The sequence below is a fragment of the Nyctereutes procyonoides genome, unplaced genomic scaffold (assembly GCF_905146905.1).
Source record: "Nyctereutes procyonoides isolate TBG_1078 unplaced genomic scaffold, NYPRO_anot_genome, whole genome shotgun sequence".
Lineage (NCBI taxonomy): Eukaryota > Metazoa > Chordata > Mammalia > Carnivora > Canidae > Nyctereutes > Nyctereutes procyonoides.
The window spans coordinates 14212553-14223616 of record NW_026575147.1 but is presented as its reverse complement, the minus strand read 5'-3'; positions in this window follow the sequence as shown (position 1 = coordinate 14223616).

Here is an 11064-nt window from a genome sequence, read left to right as displayed (position 1 = left end):
CGTCACTTTGGGCCTGAGAACATAATTCTCTCTTGTTTATTCTTGCTGAGGTTTTAGGTGGGTCTATATGAGTGTGTGTGTGCCTATTGAGGGTGTGGCAAATAACTAAAACAGTTATTACTGGGTCTTTGGTCCCTAAGCTAAAGCTGAATCTTCCCACGCTCAGCTCTGATAGCAGTACTGGCCTATTGAGAGACTCTCTCAGCGCTGCCATTTCCCACCTGAACAAACCCTAATTTCTTGGCATCTGAAATCCTAACCCAATGCCACTTTTCAACATTAATGCCACCATCCTCTAGGCACACTCTGCAAGACAGCTGAACTGAACTTACCATGTGGTTTTCCAGAGCAGTCCGCCTTTTGGCCTCTACCTTTGTCATTACGGTTTCCTCCTTTCTGCATCTGGGCAGTCCCCCACTCCATCTCCAGCCAGCCCCCCAAATCCCACCTCCTTTTCAAGGTCCAACTTATATTCTAATTCCTTGATGAGACTATTTCAATTTCCCCAAATGGATGTTATCACTCTCTTCTCTGACCTTTTGTATCTTTTTCAAGGCACTTATGGTCTGCTCTCTGGAATAGTAATTTCTGTATTTTATTATCTCCAGTCTACAGTACAGACACACATAGATTTGTTATAATACATTCACGGTAAAGGAGTCTTATTCATCTGGGTATAATACGATGCCTGGCACATTGTTCTCCTTTTATCTATATTGCATTGAGTTGAATTTGTGTCCTCAATAAGGCCAAGCTGAATTCTGCATGCATTTTGCTGACAATCTGTGCATCAGAATTCTTCCAGTTGCAAATCACAGATGAATCAACAAAAACGTTCATAGTCAACAAGGAAAATACATAATAATATCTCATATACTAAGAAATCTGGAGGGGGGAGCCTGGGTGGCTCAGTCAGTTAAGTGTCTGCCTTTGGCTCAGGTCATGATCTCAGGGTCCTGGGATCGAACCCCATGTCGCACTCCCCGCTCAGCGAGGAGTCTGCTTCTCCCTCTGCCTCTGCTCTTCCCCCTGCTGATGCTCTATCTCTCTTTCAAATAAATAAGTAAAAATTAAATAAACAAACAAACAAACAAACAGAAATCTGGAGGTGAGGAGGAGGCTCCAGGGTTGGATTCAGTAGCTCAGTGATATCATTAAAGACCTGCCTTCTCTAGCCTATAGGCCCCCCCACTTGGATCAAGTCACAATTTGGCTGCTCAGATCTGGATTCTACACAGTTATGACACTGGGGAGCAAAGAAAAGAAACCATTCCTTCTATGATTCTTTCTTTATCATAAGGGAAAATCTTTTCCGAGGCACAGACAGCAGACCTTCTCTCAGATATGATCAATCGGAATTGCAACACATGCTCATGCCTAAAATAAGTTCTGGCAAAGAGAATAGAATCACCTTGATTGGCTCAGGTTAATCGAGATTCATGGCCTTAGTCCAGAAAAAAGTTCAGACTCTCCTAAGCACATGGCCACCATGTATCTGTAAAAACGTGTGTTCTGTGTCCAGATGGAAGGAATAAGTAGCTTTGTCCATGCACAATAGTGCCAGGTAAAGTTGTTCTGTACAGGCCATTGGAAAGCCTGGACCTGTAGGAACAAGAGTCCTGAGCTCTTGGGTAGTAAAGGTAGAATGGGAATCCTCACTTCCTACAGGGAGATAATAATGATTAATGATAACTACTATTCATTTCTATCCCCCCTTTTCCCTAACTTTCCAACACCCTTCCTATCCTCAAGCTCAGTCAATGATCCTGCTGAGAAAACATAAGCAAAGGGATGCCTGGGTGACTCAGCAGATGAGCGTCAGCCTTCAGCCTAGGGCATGATCCTGGAGTCCTGCAGGGAGCCTGCTTCTCCCTCTGCTTGTGTCTCTGCCTCTCTCTGTGTCTCTCATGAATAAATAATAATAATAAAAACATAAGCAAAAAATTCTGTGTTCTTCTACCTACACTTGAATACCAACTTTACATCAGCGCGCACATAGTCTGCCTTTCCCCCCACATTATGTGTGCCCCATCCTTGCTCCCAGCTAAGGCTAGTGCCACCACTTATACCCCAGTTCCCATTCCCACTCATCTACTCAAGGTGAATCCAGCAAATCTTTCTGTTTCCTGCACCACTTGCTTTGCCTCTTTCTCTACATCACTCTCATCCATAAACAGCATGCTCCCAACCTTAAAACATCTCTCTTGACTTCACATCCTTCTACCACCATGGATCCATTTCTCTGTTTTCCTTTGTAACAGATTCCCTCAAAAGGGTAACCCATAGCCGCGGCTAAAGCTGTTCCTGTCAGGTAACCAAGGATGTCCCTTTCCTAAATCCAGTGATTAATTCTCAGTCCTCATCTTATTGGCTCAGTTAGCAGTATTTGACATAACTGGTTTCTTCTTTGAACCAGTAACATACTCAGTTACTTGGTTCTCAGGATGCCTTGCATGGCTGGCTTTTCTCCTGTTGCACTCACTGGGCCTTCTCTGCCACATTTGCAATTCCTCTTCCTTTCTATAAATGCTATGGCATCCTGGAGCTAAGTCCTTGGACTTCTCTTCTCTACTTATACTCAATTCCCTGGTGCTTTTATCAGTGCCATGGTTTTAACTATCATCTATATGCTGATGACTCCCAAGATGTGTTCTCAGCCTGGACATATCAGCTACATGCTAGACTCAGACATCCAACTGTCCACTTGCATTCTGAATTTCACATGACACCCTCAAATATAACATGATTGTACCAGTTACCTATCACTGCAGAACAAACCTTAAAGCTTCATGGTAATTTGGGCTGAGCTCAGTTGGATGAATCAACTGGCCTCACTTAGGGTCACTCATGTGACTAATGTCCTCTGAAGGCTTTACCAGGACAGGATGGTCTAAGATGTCCAATTAGCTGGAGCTATTGACCAGGACACTTTGGTTGTCCTCCATTGACAGCTAGAGAGGACAGCCTGGGGTCCTTATGTGGCCAAGGCAGTGGTCTAAAAGAGCATGCCCACATACACAAACCCCAGGGCATGACTTGTTGGGTGCTGTGAACGTAATAATTTCTCACAATATCCAGAACAGAATTCATAGCATCTACTACCCCCGGATCCCTATCTGCTCCAACTATAGTCTTCGCCATCTCAGTAAATAACCATTCCATCCTTTTGATTGCTCAGGCCAAAAACTGTAGAGGCACTCTGCAAACTCCTTTCTTGTTACACTATTCCTTAATCCATCATCCTACTCTGCCAGCAGTTCCTTAAAAAACACATTCTGAACCTGGCCACTTCTCACCACCCCCTTTTCTGACAGCAGTCTCTCACCTGGATGGTTGCAATGGCCTTCACCTGGCTTCCCCACTGCCACCCTTGACACCCGCAATCTGTTTTCAACACTTCAGCCTGAGCTATTATGTTAGAACATTAATCAGATTATATCACTCCTTGCCTTAAAAGTCTCCCAAGTTTTTACGATGGCCAACAAGTTCCTACAGGGTCACTCTCGCTGCTCCCACCCTCTCCTCCTGCACACACATACACCATTACCTCTCTGACTTCAATGCAGTTACTCTCCCTCCCTTGCTTCACTCCTGTCCCACTTGCCTTCTTGATGGTTCTCACTGGTTCTCATTTTGTACCTGGTACATTGCTGGCTCCGGGCCTTTTACTTGCAGTTCCCAATGCCCAAATATCTGTGGGGGCCCGGGCTCCTTCATCATCTCTGGGTTGTTGGTCAAACATCACAGAGGAGTTCAGATTGCTTTACTTAAGATCACAAGCCCTTCTTCGGTGGCACAGCCCTATCCCCCTCGAAGATTTCTTTTTCTTCTTTTTCTCTTGGCCCTTTCCTTCACCTGATGTACTATGTCCTTTACTATGTCCTTTACTTATTTACCTGTTTATTGTCTGTCACCCCCTCTTAGAATGCTAACTCCCCAGGAGCAGGATTTCCTTTTTGTCTGTTTTGTTCACCCAGCACCTGGAACAGAGCCTGGCAGTTCGTAGGTGCTTAATTATATTTGTGAAGTGATTGAATTCATTGAGCACTTACTATGTACTACAGACATCTCTCAGTTTATTCCCCATATAGTCCCTACACTAGACTGACGCAAAAGGTGCTACAATATCTCCTCATGTGAAGCAGGTGCTATTATCACCATATTGCAGGTGAGGAGACTGAGGCTGGTGGATTAAATTAATGATCTGAGGTCATATAACCAGGGGAAAGGGGAAGTGTGGATTCACACTCTTGACCAGCAGGCTAAAGTGTCAGTGCCTTCCTCAAGTTTCTTTCATGGCCAAGGGGCGGGCAGCTCTGTGGCCATTTGGTCAGGATCCTCCCGTGGTGTGACTCTTGACTGCCTTGCTAGAGTTCCACTGCTGACCCAGATTCCAGGTTATGAAGGAGAAGGAGGAGCTGGAGGAAGAGAAGACAGTGAGGGAAGGGCAGGTGATGGAGGTTGTGCTGGAGGTGGTGGGATCTGGAACCATCTAGCCACCTCCTGGGGCTACAGTGGACTGCAGGACCATCCAGAAAGCACTCCCTAGAACAAGGTCTAGGGTTTGTTCCCCACCACGTCTCCCAGCTCATGAGGCTCCTTTCAAACCCAACTAGTCGGTCTGTCCTCTTCCCCCCCCCCCATGCTAATAACTGGATTCCCAGGCTGAAAACAGGCCTTTGAATAAGCAGCAGTTGCAGAGAACCCCACTGGGTCTGCGCTCTCAGGCTTTGCCCATTTCCCCCCAACTTCTCCCCAGCTGGCCTCAGGCAAGTAGACCCCACTCCTTCTGGGGTGGGGCTCAGAGATGGCCAGGACCCCCAGCCCTACACAGGCCTCGATGGCTGTGTGGTGGGTGAGGATGAAAAGGAGCCACTGGCTGACATCTGGCAGCCAGGAGCCCCGCTGGAAGAGTCAGGGCTGAACTCTATAGGTCAGCCATGGTTGCAACGGAGACTACTTTGGTCTTGTGGCTGATAGATACATACACACACACACACACATTTTTTTTTTTTAAGGGTTGGGTTTTGTTGTTGTTTTAAAGCGTCTAGGACCAAGACAGACAGCTGTGGTTGATTGCATCTGGAGAAAAATAGCAACTACTGTGTTTGGGTTATCATATGATAGCTCACAAAGAAAGGGGCTTTGTTCTATGATTGGTTTCTCTAGTCAATTAAACATTTAATATCTGTCATGAGGTCCCTGCTGTTTAAGTAGAGATACTTCAGATATACTTCGCAGCCCCGTGCCTGCTTACCTAATGTAAGGTTCTGTCTCTTTTTTCTTTTTCTTTCCTTCCTTTCTTCTTTCTTTCCTTCCTTTCTTCCTTCCTTCCTTCCTTTCTCTTTGTCCTCCCTCTACTTTCTTTTGTCTTTTTTTTTTGAGATTTTATTTATTTATTCCCGAGACACACACAGAGAGAGGCAGAGACACAGGCAGAGGGATAAGCAGGTCCCATGCAGGGACCCCGATGTGGGACTCCATCCCAGGACCCTAGGATCATGCCCTAGGCCAAAGGCAGACACTCAACCACTGAGCCACCCAGGTGTCCCTCTTTTTTCTTTTCTTTCCTTACTACTCCTTCCTTCATGCCTTCCTCCTTCCCAATTATCTTCATCCATGAATAGGAAATTACACATGAGGAAAAGAAGGGGAGGATGAGGGGGTCACAGAGTGTTGTAGAAGTTATAAGTGAAAGAAGCCTGTCGACATCCATGTGTTGTATTCTGTGCTGGGAACTGAAGGCACACGTGTGGACTCCTACAAGTCATCAGCTTCGTCCAAAGCCTCAGGGGAGATGCTCTTCCTGGTGAAGTCCCCAGGGCTCCAAGGTCTGGGATGGGGGGAGACTCAGGGATCCCAGGGAGATCCCTGTAATGTAGAGGCAGATGTCCCTTGCCAGGGGCTGTTGTGGAGGGAACTAGAGGGTGATCACTAATGAAGGCTCTTGGGTACATGTAGAAACAAAAAAAGCCTGCCCTCCTACTTGCTTGTATAAACCATCTATCCAAAGCAGCCTAGTATCTGTTACACCTGGGACTAAATTGCCCAAGGGAAACTCAAAAAAAAAAAAACAAAAAAAAAACCCATCCCCTGGCTGCTAGAGCTTCCTGAAGCCCAGGGCCTGGAGGGCTACTCTGTGGGCTTGAGGGTATAGTACAGGGTATTCGCTTAGCCTCACCTCATTCATTCGATAAAGCTTTAGTCAAATACCTGCTGGGCACAAGGCACAGTGTGGGAAGCAGAGGACACTGCTATACCAGTGTCTGGGGGCCAGGTAATCTCTGGCCCCCAGAAACTCACTAGGTAAACATATATGTAAACAGATAACCTAAATCAGTGAAAAAGCACTACCCTAGAGGACTATACTACCCACAGAGCTTTCATAGATGATTACGTCAAAGCTGGGAGGAGACAAACAGGGAGAGGCAAGGAGGGGGAACGGAGGGGTGCTACATAGAGAAGTTGGTGCTTCAGTTGCTCCTGCAAGAAGGCTGGGTGTCCACCAAGTGGATGGATAGTGGAAGGAGACAAAGCATACCTGGAAGAACGACGGCATATACAGAGCCCAGCCAGAAACCCAGAGGTAACCAGGTAAGAGGAGACAGATTATAGTGGGAAGAGTCAAGAGCTGAGAAAAGTTGAAGCAAGATCAAGGCTAGTCGAAGGCATGTTTGTAACCCATTCTAAGGAGTCTGAATCTTTCAGAAGCAATTGGTAGCCCCAAAGGGGTCATATCTACACTGTAGGTAGATGTGCACTTTAGAAGGATGATGGGCAGAGAGTGAGATCATCACCTGGGCGAGCAGCTGGGCAACCAGGACAACGGTCTCGAGAGAGGGCCTGAAGCCTGAGCTAGGGCAGAGGCCACGAGAACAGAAAGGAACAGACAGCTTCAAAAGATGTGAAGAAGATAGAATTGGCAGCTCCTGTTACCAATTGGCCATGGAAAGTGAGAAGTCTAAAATTAATCTAAAGGCTCTGGCTTATATGATTGAGTGAAAAGCAGTCTCATTAACGGAGATAGGAAATTGAGGAGGAAAAAATAGATTCGAGGGGAAAAGAATGAGCTGTGTTTGGGGTGTGTTCAGTCTAGGGTCTGGTGACATCCAAGTAGAACATTCCATAAAGCAGTTGGCTCTATAGGTGTGAAGCAAGGAAAGACTGGGCTGAAAGCGTCAATGGGGGTTGTCTACTGAGAGAGAAAATAGAGACCATGTGGGTGTCAGAGGAGGATGGAGTCATATAGAGAATATTTTCAGGTGGGCAGCTATTCTGGCTCTTGTCTTAAACCCTAGGTCTAATCCGACAGGAAGAGTGGTCAACTCTCCCTTCAATGTACAATCTGAACCACCTCCATCACTTCCCCAGGCAAAGCTTCCATCATCTCTCACCTGAGCTTATGCAATAATCTATGAATTGGTAGCCTGCATCTATTTTTGCTTTCCTGTAGGCTATTTCCTATACAACAGCCAGATAGACCTTTAAGAAATGTAAATTAAGTCATATGACTTTAATCCTCTAAACCACCCAATGGTTTCCCTTAACTCATGAAATAAAACCCAAATTTCCACAAGACTTGAGAACAGCCTTTGCCTTCCTTTCTGAATTCACCTTCCACCTCCCTCTCCCTGGCTCACTCTGTTCCTGCCACACTGACTTTATAGCTCTCAAACATGTCAAGCTTATTCCTGCCTCAGGGCCTTTGCACTTGCCTGCAATGCTCTTCTCCTGGATCTTTCTACAGTTTCGATTTTTCTGACAAGACGTTCAAGTGTAAATTCAAGTTCGTATTTCTATGAGCAGAGTAAGATAGGTGCTCCATTGGCTATGTCAGATAACTCCAGTATCTCAAGATTTTGTGGACCTATTCCAGTTTTCTATTGTTTCTGTTGCCTTTCACTCACATTGTCTTATTTCCTAGTTATCTCTTTGTGCTGGAGATTTCATTTTGGAATAATTTGAGGTCCACAGTGATAGGCTTTTCCTCCTGAAAGGATTTTCATTTACTTCTGGAAGTTACCTAATGCATACATACTCCAGTATGGAACCACAATCAGCCATGTTCTAGACTCAAGGTCTCAGGTAGTGTCCAGATGACCTGAAGCCAGGTTGCATGTCTGAGTAAGAGCTGATTCTGGTTCACAGTTATTACCCTGAGGACATAGCTCTTGGAGGATCCCAGCTTCGGGTTCAGAGCTCTCTACATTCTTCCCAGGCTCTAATATTTGTGCCCTCACCGTGTAAGGCCCCCACAAGCTCAGTTCAGTTATAAAGATATTTATTTCACATTGTTAGATGTTCTCAGGGCAACAGTGACTCTGAGTGATGGCCCTCCTCTTCTAGCTTCTGCCTCGTAATTAATTCCTCACCACTTTAATAACTACTTTTGGCATTATTTAAGTTTTGGCCAGGTATTTTTTTTAAAGACTGTATTTATTTATTCATGAGAGACACACAGAGAGAGGTAGAGACACAGGCAGGGGGAGAAGCAAGCTCTCTGCGGGGAGCCTGATGCAGGACTCAATCCCAGGACCCAGGATCACAACCCCAGCTGAAGGCAGATGGTCAACCACCGAGCCACACAGATGTCCCCTGTCCAGGTATTTCAGTTGGTGGTGGGAACATTGGTCCAAATTCCCTGGGCTGATGTTACCAAAAGCAGTCCTGCATGCCCCATTTCTTCCTCAATTAATTTCCTCATTCAGATCTGTGTGCAAATATCATTTCTTCAGAGAAGCCTTTTATGCCTGTTCCATCGGAAATAGCCACCTCTATCCGTGCATTCTCTGCTTTCTTTTCCTTCATGGTGCTTTAATCACCATCTGATATTTGGTTGCATATTTATTTGCTTACTTGTTTATTGTCTGCCTCCCCAGCTAGAAGTTATTGACTCATTCATGCATCAAATATTTATTGCACGTGTCCTATGTGCTAGGCATTATTCTAGCCATTGGGCATACACTAGAGAACGAGGCCAATCAGATACCAGCCCACAGGGAGCCTAGGTTCTCATGAGGAAGAGAAACAATAAACAGGAAAATAAAACAGAATGTAAACTCCATGAGGATAGGAAGCTTGCCTGCTTTCTTCCGCACCTTGGGGAATAGAACAGTGCTTTTATGTTAACTGAATATTTGTAATTTTTTAAAGGAAAAAAAAATCCCTGTCTCAATGTTATTTTTCAGTACTATTTCATTCCTAGTGTTTCAATCATACTGTTGGTTTGCTCTTAAATATGTATCATTTTAAGCATATTAAGGGTTAAAAAGACTTGTGTGTCAGCCCGGAGATAGAATCATCACTTACTATATTACTGTTATGGGGAAATATGTTCTGAGTTCCAAATAATTAACTTCCAAGTGAACTTTTGGAAACTGTCAGCTGGGCTCATATATATTTGGGTGAGATTTGCCAATGTCTTTGCACTCTTTTATAGAAAGAGGCAACATGCCAGCCAGCTCACGCTAGACAGCTCTGGTGATGAGTGCAATAACAGATGTCTCAGAAAGAGGGCCCTCACATCCAGGAGGCTCTCTTCTGCTCTAAGCTTACGGTTATTTGGATTCTTAGAATCTTAGATCTGTGGTGACACACCTTGCCCTGTGCAAGGATGGAAGCTCTGGGATAAAACTAACATATTTTTCACCAGAGGGGCCAAGTGAAATTCTTAAGAGTCCTCCACCTGGGCAACAGCATGGTTAGAAGTGGCAGCCAGCCCTGGCAGCCAGCCCTGCCACCCTGGGACGTTGAGATAGAGCAAGAGATTGGCGGGGGGGGGGGGGGGTGTCAGCCAATCCAACTCAGAGAAGTCACTCCTACATGACAGCATCATGGCATTCAGCCTGAGCTCAAAATCTTTGCCTACACACATGCTCCAGGTTGTTCCATTCATTAGCAACGGGAGGCAGCCTATGGAGGAAGAGCACAGGAGAGCCAGAGCTGAGAATAGGAAGAATTGAATCTAAGGCTGTCATTGGGTTAAAAAAAAAAAAAAAAAAAAACCCAAACCAAAAAAACAAGCACATCAGGATTTGCTGAGATTTTGGAAAGGAAAATGGAGAGCAAAAAATGCTCAAGGTTTGGGCTTGAGAATGATGGGGAAACCTCTTGAGTGGGGTCAAGATTAAGTTCACAAGGGTGGAAAAATGAGCCCTCCCTCACTTCACAGAGTAAGTAACTTGGGTCCAGAGAGCTCAAAAGACACCGTTAACAGCAGAGAGAGCCTAGATAGAAAGCTGCAATTTCTGGCTTATAATTCCTTGCTTCTTATACTATGTGAAGTTCATAATCAGCCCAAACGATAACCAATGACTACTGAGAACTAGCACCAGGCATCTTGGTAAGTTTTTCCTGTATATCAGCTCATTTAATCCTTACAAGCTCCCTATGAAAGCAGGTGATCCTGTCATCTTCTTTTATAGGTGAGGAACCCAGGGGTGCCTGGGTGGCTCAGTAGGTTAGGCATCTGCCTTCAGCTCAGTCATGATCCCAGGGTCCTGGGATCAAACCTTACATTGGGCTCCCTACTCAGTGAGGAGCCTGCTTCTCCCTCTGCTCCTCCCCACCCCATGCTCTCTCTCTTGCTCTCTCTCTCTCTCTCTCTCTCTCTCTCTCTCAAATAAATAAAGATTTTAATAAATGAAGAACTCAGGCAAGAGGTGTAGTAAGTTGATCAGAGTTAAGAGTCGGTGGTTCAGCCTGGTATCCTCTTCCAGATGCCACAGTTCTCCATCAGCCTGAGAAGAGGGGAAGAAGCAAGCACAGCACAGCACAGGGGCCTTGTGGAGGAGGAAGAATGTTAGCTCAGTAGAATCTTACTCCCCCCCTACCCCCGGGACAAACAAGTCTTCAGAGATCTATGGGGGCACATCCAGACCCAGCGCTGATGCCAAATGGCACACCTCAGGTTCTAAGCACCCACCTGTGGGGAAAGCCTTAGGGACCCACTCAACTCCCCTGCCTTGCCACCTTGATCTCGAGATATAAGAGTCAACTCTATTTTTTTTTCCAAGATTGATGGTATCCTGTGTAAGCTATTCCTAGCTTTCAGCTCTGGGGATC